At 48.8% G+C, this 13,973-nt stretch overlaps 1 long non-coding RNA gene across 1 annotated transcript in view; it reads right to left on the bottom strand.

The window, feature by feature from the left end:
* Positions 1–6,950: 6,950 nt before the first annotated feature.
* LOC119956028 overlaps positions 6,951–13,973 on the bottom strand; it is a 52,604-nt gene continuing 45,581 nt past the window's right edge. Inside the window, exon 3 of the long non-coding RNA XR_005458578.1 lies at positions 6,951–8,670. This is a non-coding gene — a long non-coding RNA (uncharacterized LOC119956028). The remainder of the gene's footprint in view (positions 8,671–13,973) is intronic.

A 13,973-nucleotide genomic window follows, 5' to 3' on the forward strand; every position in this document is an offset into this window, starting at 1 on the left:
AAGGGCCTGTTCTGTGCTGTACTGTTCTATGTTCTATAGTGCGGTGGAGTCTGAGTCATTAAATCAAGAAGGAGAAAGATATATTTCTGATTTTAAAAATGGGTTAAAGGGATATGGAGAGCAGGCAGGGAGCTGGATCTGAGACCAGGGAGAGATCAGCCATGATCTGATTGAATCGCAGAGCAGGCTTGAAGGGCTGAATGCCCAACTTCTGCTCCTACTACCTATGTTGCTATGTTTCTATGCTGACCTCATCCCTGTTTCGCTGGAACATTCGCAACTTGCAGAATGGCGGCCACCTCTGCGTGCTTAACAAATCACCGCATCTGGGTCTGGAATGGTAAACTTTCCCTTCCTTCCGTCTACGGGTGCCGAGAGTCGCCAACAATTCCAGGGTTTCCCAAGTACAGAACGTGGGGCACTGGAAAGGTTCATTGACATGCAGCATAAAACACTTGTTTTCCCTTTTTCCGTGTACTTGAACATGTCACAGTGAGAGGCAGCAAAGGGTTAATTACAGCCCTCTTGGTGGTGGATACGATTTGCACATAGCTGCGTGGGCTTTGAACATGGCAACATGTCTCGCCTGCCCTGCATTTTTCTCGTTGCCCCATGCTGCAATGTTGTTCAATTTTCTCCTCCAATAGAGCAAAAAAAAAACACTGAGATCCTTCTGATGCCATTATTTTACCGTCGCTATGCCAACCGTTTCTGAACTGGAGGGATTATATGTTCGTTCTGATATTTTTAAACATTGCCAAACCCTACACGCACTCTTAAAAACACACACCAAATTCTTTGATGGGACAGAATCCGAGATAACATTCGGATTTTCACTTGGGGAAAACAGTCCATCAGCAAACTGCCTGGGAAACTAATTATCTCAAAGGCCCCTGGAGTGGAAATAATGAGCTTGAAAGAAATATCTGATCGGGAAAACATTAAAGGAATCAAATGGCACAGTTACATCCAGAGCGAAATGATTCATGTCGCTAGGGGGTTGCCAACTCTGATCGAGTGTATTCCTGGAGGTCCATCACGTGAGCTACCGCCTCGAACTGCACTGCCCCCCACCACCGTCCACGCAGACATTTTGGTCATTTCTCCATCCCCTAGGCCCCACTACCTTCCCATGAGTTAATCACCATTACACGTGGAAACACCACCCACCAGGTACGCGGTACATACTCGTGCGACTCGGCCAACGTTGTCTACCTCATACGCTGCAGGAAAGGATGTCCCGAAGCGTGGTACATTGGCGAGACCATGCAGACACTGCGACAACGAATGAACGGGCATCGTGCGACAATCACCAGGCAGGAATGTTCCCTTCCAGTCGGGGAACACTTCAGCAGTCAAGGGCATTCAGCCTCTGATCTCCGGGTAAGCGTTCTCCAAGGCGGTCTTCAGGACACGCGACAACGCAGAATCGCCGAACAAAAACTTATAGCTAAGTTCCGCACACATGAGTGCGGCCTCAACCGGGATCTTGGATTCATGTCGCATTACATTCACCCCCCACCATCTGGCCTGGGCTTGCAAAATCCCACCAACTGTCCTGGCTTGAGATAATCCACACCTCTTTAACCTGGGATCACCCCCTATCTCTGGATATGTAATGATTTGATTACCCGCAAAATGCTCGCATTCTAAGCATTGTCTGGCATCTCTGACTTTGTCTATATAAATGTTTCTGGAACATACCTCTCCATTCACCTGAGGAAGGAGCAGTGCTCCGAAAGCTCGTGTTTGAAACAAACCTGTTGGACTTTAACCTGGTGTTGTAAGACTTCTTACTGTGCTCACCCCAGTCCAACGCCGGCATCTCCACATCATGAGTTAATCAGAAACAGGGGAGGGGGAGAGAGAGAGCATAATTTGGATTTGCGTAGCGACCTGAAGCACACTGAAAAGGTGATGATGGATGCATACCGCAAAGGGGTCTGGGTAAATATTTGAAGGGGAAAGCTTTGCAGGATTATGGGGTAAGGATTGGGCAATGGGACTATTTGGACGGCTTTTTCAAAGAAAGCACGGCACCCTTGTTCTCCTGTAGTATAGTATATTGTTACGATTGTTTAGAAATTTGGTATTCTTGCATTTGCCCTGACGAGAGCCAGACAGAAAGCTTTGATAACATGTCTCTCTTTTCAACAATCTTCAAGTTCTGTACTACCAAAGTGACTGCTTGGCCACATAAATCAAATTGAAATTGTCCTTCTTTGACCCATTGCTGTTAATGGACAGCCCTGTTCCATGCCCAATACCCCCCAAAACCACCATGTTGGAAATGTTACCTTGCTTGTAATGGGCAGGCAGTAACTCTCATTGACTGCTGGAGACAGACATGTGTCTTGGATTACGTTGGCTCACTTCGTCATTTCCAGTGATCGAACAGATTTATACTCAACTGCGTCTAACACAATTTCTCAGTCTCAATGCCCCTACCACACATAACTTTTTTTTTTTCTTTTTTTTAAAAATTTAGATTACCCAATTATTTTTTCCAATTAAGGGGCAATTTAGCGTGGCCAATCCACCTACTCTGCACATTTTTGGGTTGTGGGGGCGAAACCCACACAGACATGGGGAGAATGTGCAAACTCCACACAGACAGTGACCCAGAGCCGGGATTGAACCTGGGACCTCAGCGCCGTGAGGCTGTTGTGCTAACCACTAGGCCACCGTGCTGCCCCTACCACACATAATTAAACTGAGTATTACACAGAACCCCTTAAAGAGTGTTGTACCAAAGTCCTGACCTCCTGATTTGGACGTGAAAACTCCCATAAGTGGGGAGTCCCTCAGATGCCTGGATGGCATTCCTCCCGTATTGTTGCCTTGCCCCCTTGTTCCCCACATCCCTTTATATCACCTTTTCTCCCGGGCTCCCTTTCTCTCGCCGGCCTCTCATCCTCTTTGTCTTAACCAAAACCAAATTCCCATTCTGTTGCTGTCATTGTTGCCTGTGGGATCTTAATAATAATAATCTTTATTGTCACAAGTAGGCTTACATTAACACTGCAATGAAGTTACTGTGAAAAGCCCCTAGTTCCGGCGTCTGTTCAGGCACACTGAGGGAGAATTCAGAATGTCCAAATTACCTAACAGCACGTCTTTCAGGACTTGTGGGAGGAAACCCACGCAGACACGGGGAGGATGTGCAGACTCCGCACAGACAGTGACCCTAGCCGGGAATCGAACCTGGGACCCTGGAGCTGTGAAGCGACAGAGCTAACCACTGTGCTGCCATCTTTGTGTGCACAATACTGCTTTCGACTTTGCCCGCGCGTTCACTCCCTTAAAAAAAAATTAATTCCATTCACTTGAAAGTACTTTGGGACATTCCTGAGTGATGAAATGGGGCGCTCTCTAAATTCTACCTCCTCCCTATCTGAGGATCTGCTGTCGAACCGGGACATTCTCCCATAGGATTAAAAAGCCGTTAGGTATTGATGCCATTTTCCCTGGTCACTGTTGTGTCTACCATGGATTGCGCTGCGGACTGATCAAGGAGAGACTGCAGGAACATCAATATTTTCACCAGAATGAAAGGAAGGAGTGTTTGCCTGCACAGCCCCCATCAACAAGTGGAACTACAGCTGTCTCCTCATGACGCACTCTCTGCGAGTTGAAAAGACAAATAATATTTTGACCATCAACTGAACCCAAGTAGAAGCAATGATTCACCTGACCAGAATAGTTAAACAGAAAGGCAGATTGTTTGATTCCAGTCTTTAGTCAAAGCAAATTTACTGGAAAAGTTGAGGTTTTTTCCCCCCCCCCTTACCCCTCTTTCTCTCCCCTTCCCTTCTCACTCGCCTTTTCTTCTATGCTCCCTTTCTCTCTCCTGCCTTGCACCCCCTTTCATTCCCTCCATTTTTTTCTCTCCCTCCCTTCCTCCTCCCCCTCTGTCTCTCTCTCCCCTTTTTCCTCTTTCTCTCCCCGGCTCCCACAGTCCAAAGATGTGCGGGTTAGGTGGATTGGCCATGCTAAATTGCCCGTAGTGTCCTAAAAAGTAAGGGGGGGGGGGGGGTTGTTGGGTTACGGGTATAGGGTAGATACATGGGTTTGAGTAGGGTGATCATTGCTCGGCACAACATCGAGGGCCGAAGGGCCTGTTCTGTGCTGTACTGTTCTATGTTCTATGGATCACTGTCCACATTCTCTCCCTGTCTGCGTGGGTCTCACCCCCACACCCCGAAACGATGTGCAGGGTGGGTGGATTGGCCACGTTAAATTGCCCCTTAATTGGGAAAAAATAAATAATTGGGCGCACTAAATTTATTTTTTAAAAAGATGGTGGATGCATGACCAGACACGGGAGTTTTTAGCCCGAAACGGGACCTTTTCACAGTAGTTTTCCGCCAAGTGAATGATCCACTTTAACCCCTGTTTGTCTGGGCCCAAACATAGTGAATAGGCATCTGGAGGGGAGTTGGGAGGTGAGCTGATCCTGCTGGGATTGTACGGTTGCTGCAGACAGCGCCTTCAGATCATTCATGGTGAACAAAGAGTTGTGTTCAATCTGGTGATGAGGTCAGTCTGAGCTGGTACAGCAATTCAGGTCAGGCAAGTGACATCCCTTCATCTACGTCTGTCCCGTCACAATAAAAGGCAACACTAAACCTGAAACACTGACCCGAAACCTAAATTGATCCAAAATGCTCCATCCATACCCTACTCTGCACCATGTCCCAATCTCCCCGACGCTGGCTGACCTACATCGGCCCCTGGACAGCTCAGTTTTACAATTTCCATTCTTGTTTTCCAACCGTTCCATAGCCTCGGCCCTCCCTATCCCTGTAACCCCCACCAGCCTTCTGAGATCTTCCTGCTCATCAAATCCTGACCCCATCCCCAATTTTAATCACTCTACCATTGACGGCCGTGTCTTCAGCTGCTGGGCCCCAGAGCTCTGGAATTCCCTTTCCTAACAGCACTGTGGGTGTACCTACAACACATGAACTGCAGCGGTTCAAGAAACCGGCTCGCCACCACCTTCTCAAGGGCAATTAGGGCTGGGCAACAGATCTTTTTAATTTTAACAATCTTTATTGTCACAAGTAGGCTTACATTAACACTGCAGTGAAGTTACTGTGAAAATCCCCTAGTTGCCATGTTTCTGTTCAGGTACACAGAGGGAGAATTCAGAATGTCCAAATTCCCTGATAGCACGTCTTTCAGGATTTGCGGGAGGAAACCGGAACACCCGGAGGAAACCCGCGCACACACGGGGAGAACGTGCAGACTCCGCACAGATAGTGACCCAAGCTGGGAATCGAACCTGGGACCCTGGTGCTGTGAAGCCATAGTGCTAACCACCATGATACCGTGCTGCCCACATGCGGCTGTCTAGCCAACGATGGTCATATCCCGTGAATGAATACATTTAAAAACATCCCCTCCCTGAACGCCTCGCCTCTCTCTCCTCTTCTTTGACATTCCCTCAGGGTTACCACTTTGCCAAAGCTGATTTAAGACTTCTCATTGCCTAATGTAGCTTGGTGTCGAACCCTGTTTGATAGTCACTCCTGTGAAGAGCCTGCTGCTGCGTTAAAGATGTGTAAAAAAGGCAAGTTGCTGTTATGGTGTGAGCCCCTGTTCTGTGCATCATGGCACCAGGGGTTTGACTTACATGACAAGCTCTGTTTGAACTAATTACATCCCATGTCTCTATTCCCCTTGTTAACTATCCAAGATGGCACTCCAATCGAATTAGGTGCTCTGGCCTTTGGGTCTTCAGAGAGTGTAATTTAATAACTTTTTAATAATGTGACCTTTCCCAGGCTGAAAGAATAAGATGCTTCTTTTCATTCCTGCACAGATGTGTTAACGGCACAAATTAAAACCCATGATAGTGAGTCATTTATCTTGTTTGCGCATGTTGCTGATGTTCCTTGGTTATCATGGATTCCACAGTTTGTAATGTGTTCAGTGCCAGCGTTAACCCCTTTGTCTCATTACTTACAGTCTCCTCATGAGGGGAGACAGAGACTAGATGAGTTAGATTCCAGAGATTGGTTCGTTCTATTAAGCAGCTCGCCTGCTCTGACTCAGTAATTGTTTTTAATCACCAGTAACCTGGAGTGCAGGAAGCATTCTGCACCGAGCAAGGTTATTGTGTGATTCTATCTCTTGAGAAATAGTGCGGAGGAGGTGGTCTGCCCACTGAGATGTCAACGAGCAGATGGATAGAGAACGAAAGAAAGGCCTGCATTCATGTAGCACCTCTCCGCAACCTCAGGGCGGCCCCAAAGACTGTTCCCTTTGACAAACAGAGAATAACGATTTAAGGTGATTAGCCAAAAGAAGCGACATGAGGGAAAATACTTTGGCGCAGTTAGTGTTCAGGACCTGGAATGAATACAAAGTGGCAGCCGGTTCAATCGACTTCTTCGTAGGCGACTGGGATAATTTAGTGAAGAGAAAAGAGTTTGCGGGGCGAGAGGGAAAAAGGTGCGGCCAGGAGTGCTTGCAGAGAGCTGCCAGAGACATGGGGCTGGATTCTACGATTCTGCGGCTATGTCCGCAGGATCCATCTGGTCTTACGACCAGAAGATCGGCGGTGCCTCCGCACCGATGCTCCACCCGGTGGGGGGGGCTAGTAGTCACGCCGCGTAAAGCCCCCCGGATTTACCTGCGGATATGGCCACAGAATGGGCAGGTCCATGGCCTCCCATGCGCAATGCGCTGGGCGTGCATGGACCCACCCTGCCAAACATTGCCCCACTGTAAACAGCCTCGACACCCCCAGACCACCCTCCACTAGTCCCCGCCCCCCAGCCCCCCCGCAGAAGCCCCCCCTGCCAGCGGAACGGCACTCCCCCGACTGTGGTGGCGCTGGACACAGTCCGCAGCCGCCACGCGAGGTCCCCGAAGGTTTTGTGGACACGTGTCTCACGCCGTCGGGAACTCGGCCCATCGGGGGTGCAGCATTGGGGGAGGGTCTCAGGTGATGTCCTGAGGCCTTCCCGATGGCGTGGGGTGCGCCTCGAGTACGCCGTTTTTGATGGGGTGGAGCATCCGACAACGTGCTGCCCCGATTCCAGCGTAAAAATGGATTCTACGGCCAATCGCCAAACGTAATTTTGCCGTTGGCGATCAGAGAATCCAGTCCATGATGGGCCGAATAGAGTCTTTCTGTACTGCAAACATCCCATAATTCGAAGGACGCATCACGGTTGTAATGCAGGAAATCTGGCGGCCAATTTATGCACAGCAAGTTCCCACAAACTGCGATGAGGCAAAGGGCCAATATGTATTTTTTAGCGATGTTGATCGGGAGATCAATATTGGCTAAGACAACGGGGAGAACTCCCCTGCTCTTTTTAAAATAGTACCATGAGGGCCTTTTCCATTCACCTGAGAGAGCACACAGCGCCTTGACTTAATGTCCCATTGGAAAGACGGCACTGCTGACAGAGCAGCACTCCCTTGGGAGTGGAATTGGGAACATCAGCCTAGATTTGATGTTCCGGTGGGACTTGAACCCATGGGTTACTGGCGAGAGAGCTGCCTACTGAGCCTTGGCTAACCCTGCTGTTCACATTTAAATGGGTCACATCGTAACTGGCAAATCATGCAACATTTTTAATGGTCAGTTAAGGGTGCAGAATGACTGGTATTGTAACAGGCCGCATTCTGTCCCACAGAATAGCAGATAGAATTCTGCGAGAGAGTCACTGAGTCCTGTTCCCAGCCCAGCTGGGTGGGAATAGCCAGTCAATGGTCATCAACTTTCCATCTTCTTTGGGGACCAGATTTATCAGTGACACAAAACGCCTGAGGAACACAACTATTAATCCCAGAGCTGCAAAACGGTAATGTACAAAGATTAAACATGTTCGATTTCCTGGTGCCACAGAACTTGCTATCACCAGCCCCCGGTGAGGTTGTTGATCCGGGCGAGACCCCTCCAAGTGTCGTTTTCCTGAGCGTTGTGGGGAGCTGAAGCCAGTAATTAATGGCCTATGAAGCTCTCTGAGTGGCCCTCCAGTTTCGGGAGCCTGCCCACTCTCCTTAATTGGATGACGAGCCCACCTTCTGGTCACTAATTGGCCAAGTCGGGGAAAATCACAGGTGAGTGACAATTCGCCACACCGTGTGAGTTTCGGACCCCATTTGATGCAGGCGAGAGTTCCTGAAACTCACGGAGTAAATCCTACCCTCGTCTCTTTTTTTAAATGAAAATCACCAGAGCCCAATTTCACCAGGATTAGATTTTCATTTTGATTCACGGAGGTTATGGTAGTTGTATTCAATAGCGGTGGTAGTTACATAGGGTAGCTATGGGCAGCATGTGAGAGAATTTAGCAGCGTTGGATTTACAGCTGGTAGAACATTACATTTCAGTAATCACACAGTGGTAGCTCACATCAGCCCTAAGCCTTTTATCTTCTCGAGCATCGCTGAAAATATTAGATCAATTTACTTGTGCAAATTTTAGACGGCAGTTTCTGGGCGAGTTGGAAATTGGTTGACAATAAGATCAGACACAGCCCTCCTCACTGAGTGTCAAGATGTTTCCTTTCAGAGGCAAGGGCACTTTGACATTCTTGCACATTGATGCTTCCAACTGTTTGCCTTCTCACAAGTGAGCTTCTGCAGGGTCCCAGAGAGACAGAGAGAGAGAGGAGAAGAAAATGATTCCGGCACTCGAAATGTGAGCTGGGGAAAAATAAAAGACAATCAAACATTGATGTACTAGATTGAAACACATGTCTACCTCCATAACCTTTGACCCTATTGCCATGGGGACGTTTGTACCCATTTCTTTTCTGAATGAATCAGTCAATTTGCTCTGAACTGTGAATCTTCATGAAATGTAATGTTCACGGGAGGGGGGGGGGGAACACACACACGGGGGAGGGTAATCCTATTGATCCCTAGTGTCACAGTATTGAACCCGTGTTCATCTTCTTCTGACCTTAACCGGCAAAGTCAAATAGTCTGCTTAATCCTGCCAACTGGATTCGGAAATGCGATTTGAGAGCTGCACGCAGTATTCAGAGAGTGCTGCATTGTCAGAGGGGCTGTCTTTTGGATGGGACATTAAACAAGGCCCTTTCTGCTCCCCTGTGTTAGAGAAGCGCAGGTGGGTTCTCCCTGGTCACCAGGCCCATATTCATTCCTCACTCGTCACCACTAAGACCGATTATCTGGTCATTGTCACGGGACCGCGTGTGGGATCTTGCTGTGCAGCCTGGTCGCTGCATTTCCTCCAGCCAGCGACTACACTTGACTGAAGTCATGGGCGTGATGCCATTGGTCACAGAAGAACAGAGGGAAAAAAGGCCAATGAAAGCAAATAGCTATTATTTGGAATCAAAACGCACACACAGCAAGGTGGGAGGAGCCATGGGTGTGAGATGATTTTCCAGTTCAGTTAACCGAGGGGAATTTGTACATTAGTGGTCCTGGTCTTTCAGGCTCATTGGGAAGGAAGGGAATTTTAGGGAGGGAATCCCAGGAGGACGGCAAGCTCAGTGGTTCAGCTGTTTATAGAAGGACATCATCACCTGTGTGTTTTACTGTCAGCAGAAAGCTGACCGCAGCACCACAGGGGTACAACATAACGCTTTTCAAATTAGTGTTGCAACTGCTACTTTGTAATAGAGTAAAAACAAGAGTGCTTTTTGCTTGACCTGTCTCACACACACACTCACAAAGACACAGTTAAAACACACACGCTTATAAACACACATTCACACACACACTCTCCCACAAAACACACCAATGCAAATACAGTACACACATACAAACACAAACATGCACACTTACACATACACACATCCCACACAAATACACCCACACATACACGCTCACACCAACATATACACTCACACATACACTTACAAACACGCACACACGTTATAAACACACCCACCCAAACACACCCAGCCACACAAAACACACACACACTTACAAGCACACACTCTCACACACATCCTCACACACACTCACAACCTCACACACAAACACACCCACACAAACACACACTCACACAAGCCCACACCCTCACACACAAACACACACTCACACAAGCCCACACCCTCACACACAAACACACATACACACAGCCACACACACACTCACACGCAAACACACACTCACACAAGCAAACACACACCCTCACACACAAACACACCCATCCACACAAACACATGCACACTTACAACCACACACACTCTCACACGCACTCACACACTCACACACAAACACCCTCCTCCCACACAAACGTGCACACATCCACACAAACACACACACACCCTCAACCACAAGCATTCACCCTCACACAATGCACACACATACACACACACACAAACACACTCACACCCTCACACACACACTCGCAAACACACATCTACACAAACTCTTTCCAGGAATTAGTAACTCCATCATGAGCGACTGTTGCACAGGTGTCACCCACCCTGTGGTACCTCCCCATTCCCTTGACTCCACCCTTTCCCCACTCCCTCCCCTCACCTCTCCAAAAAATATTCTCTCTCTGCTGCACTTGTGACAGAGTTTCTGTGAAGCTGCACATTTCTTCCAATTTAGAACAACTTCCGCAAGAAGAAAAAGTATCGAAAAAAACTGACTGCACAGCAGCCTGGGATGAATAAAGTGCCATGAGAAACAGATGGCACAAGGCACTTAAACTGCGGCACATGTTTGATTGTAATGTGGGCCTGGATTTGATTAATTACATGTAGTACATTCATGCTTTAATTTGACATTGGTTGCAGAATCACTGCCAATTAGAAATCCCAGCGATCCGTTCAGAATAAATTCGAGGAAACTGTGTTCCTCTTTACCACGGCAGCCAGGATGCTTAGCTCTGAGTCAGGAGGCGACACGGTTCAAGTCCCCTTCCAGGATTGACTTTATCATCTAGGTTGACAATTCAACCAGACAACAACATTGATGTTCGTTCACATGACTCAATGTAAGTAAAGTCACCACCGTCTCAGATGACCAAAGGCCACATTCCGGTGCCTGTTCGGGTACACGGAGGGAGAATTCAGAATGTCCAATTCACCTAACAGCACGTCTTTCGGGACTTGTGGGAGGAAACTGGAGTGCCCGGAGGAAACACAGGCAGACAGGGGGAGAACGTGTAGACTCCGCACGGACAGTGAGGCAAGCTGGAAATCGAACCCTGTGAAGCAACCGTGCTAATCACTGTGCTACCGTGCCGGCAGGGTTTTCACTGCAACTTCATTGCAGTGTTAATGTAAGCCTACTTGTTGTCGTGTTAAGCACACTGAGATAACACGGGCTGCAACTGGATGCAGCTATGACTGACATAGACTCCAGACCTTGAAGTTAGTTCAATTTGATTTATTGAACCTGTCACACGGTTAGCACAGGTCTCTGTGAGTTCGACTCTCTGCTAACCTAAGTGTGACCTCTTTGTCTGACTGAACCAGCCTAGCTCTTAGCCACGTGCTGTATGTGTTACATGATATATACACCCTGACTCACTCTGTAGATATCCCCAGTGGAAAGAGGCGGAGTGTGAGTGTCCCGTGCCTTTTATAGTGGGAAACCACCCCCAAGTGTTCTGACTGCTGATTGGTTGTGTCCTGTTCTCTGTGTTCATTAACTTCCTGTCCGTATCTCATTATGTGCATGTCTGCATATCATGACACTTATGACACTAATAAAGATTATTATTAACCTGAGGGTCACCACATTTCAGGCGAGGGATGAGGGTTGAGAAGGCCGGGCCTTCATGAATAACCTCAGCCGGTACGGGAATTGAACGCGCGCTGCTCGCCTCGCTCAGCATCACAAACTAGTTGTATAGCCGACTGAGCTAAACCGCCTCCCTGCCAACCTACGGCCGCCTGCCATTTCAGAAAAAATATCCCACGGCACTATTTCGAAGAACTCCCTCAACCAACCTCGCTAAAACCCCTGTCACAATTGCCAGTTCTGAAAAGGTGCACTCAAAGCTGACACACCTCGTGCATCCTGAGCATTTTGGGGGCGATTATTCCATAACGCAAACTAGGCTTTTGGGGGAAAGGAAGGATGGATCTCTGCGGCATCCCTTACCTCATTTTAATTCAATATAACACAAACTTTATTCCAATTACTCAGCCACTAAGGGGCTCTGTCCGGACAAGTTTTGACAGCACTGAGATTGCAGCACTTTGTAGCTCACACTGCATTATTGAACCATTGATTGGTTATTTAATCTACTCTCTGGTAAAGGTGGACAGAAAAGATTCATGATTTAATTACCGATGCTTGAATGAGGAAATGGTAATTAAATTAAACTGGTACGAAGGAGGACAGAATTCCCATTAACAGCCATGTGAGAATTGATGTTACGGGAATAGAATCATCCGGGTTTTCCTTGTGACGGTTGTGGTCATTCATCCACTGTGTGGAGGTTGATGACAAATCGTGTCCTCTTCCTCATGATCCCGATCGTTTCAGAGGATTATCAAATCTAATTGTTAAACCTTCTGATTTTCCTTTCAGTCTCCAGGAACTGCTGTGAGCAGAAGTGGAATCAAAAGTAAAATTGTTTCAAAAAACGGCGGGATTCTACGTTTCGGAGACTAAGGGCTGGATTCTCCCGTCGCCGACGGCGAAACAGCGTTAGGCGAAGGGGCGGAGAATCCAAATACCCAACGAAATCGGGGGCGGCGCCGCTTTCCCGATGCTCCGCCACCTCCAAAGTGAGTACGCCACACGACATATTGCCGGAGGCCCCGCCCCCCCGATGCTCCGCCTCCAACCGGCCGAGTTCTTGACGGTGTGGCTCCCTCATGGTCTAACCCGTCGGGAACTCAGCGTGGTGGCTGTGGACCCGCGCCGTCACAGTCGGGGAAGGGCTGATCCGCGGGCAGGGAAGGACGTTATTCAGGGCTTGGGCTCTGTGGGGGGTTGGTCCAGGCCACGTGTGAGCCAGCCGAAGGGGAGAACTATTTTGCGGGCCGGGTCTGCGAGCGGCCTCTGTCATGTCGCGCGGGGTGGCTGCTGCAGCCCGCCGCCGTGCGCATTCGCGGCCATGGACCCGGCAATTCTCCGATGCGTTTCGGCAGCTAGAGCCAGGTGCTCTACGCTGCAGTCCTGCTAGACCCCAATCAGACGGGGAATCATTGGCCGTTTAGCCCCAGAATCAGAGAATCCAGCCCTAAGTGTTGATGCCAACAAAGAATTCGTGGACTTTCATGACAGAAAAACTAGCGCCACACCTGGACCGATTTCGCTACTATTAAGGGGCTAGCACCAGTGCCGCATGGAACACAATCGATGCCAATGAAAAATGTGCGGGATTCGCCGGGTCTGTTATTAACACTTGGGAGGCTGACAAGGAGCAGCCGCACATACACATTACACTCTCCACACACACTCATCCCAGCCGCACATACACATTACACTCTCCACACACACTCATCCCAGCCGCACACACACATTACACTCTCCACACACACTCCTCCCAGCCGCACACACGCATTACACTCTCCACACACACTCATCCCAGCCCCAAACACACAATACACTCCCCACACACACTCATCCCAGCCGCACATACACATTACACTCCCCACACACACTCATCCCAGCCCCACACACACACATTACACTCCCCACACACACTCATCCCAGCCGCACACACACATTACACTCCCAACACACACTCATCCCAGCCGCACACACACATTACACTCCCCACACACACTCATCCCAGCTGCACACACGCATTACACTCTCCACACACACTCATCCCAGCCGCACATACACATTACACTCCCAACACACACTCATCCCAGCCGCACACACACATTACACTCCCCACACACACTCATCCCAGCCGCACATACACATTACACTCTCCACACACACTCATCCCAGCCGCACACACACATTACACTCCCCACACACACTCATCCCAGCCGCACACACACATTACACTCTCCACACACACTCATCCCAGCCGCACACACACA

The sequence above is a fragment of the Scyliorhinus canicula genome, chromosome 22 (assembly GCF_902713615.1).
Source record: "Scyliorhinus canicula chromosome 22, sScyCan1.1, whole genome shotgun sequence".
Lineage (NCBI taxonomy): Eukaryota > Metazoa > Chordata > Chondrichthyes > Carcharhiniformes > Scyliorhinidae > Scyliorhinus > Scyliorhinus canicula.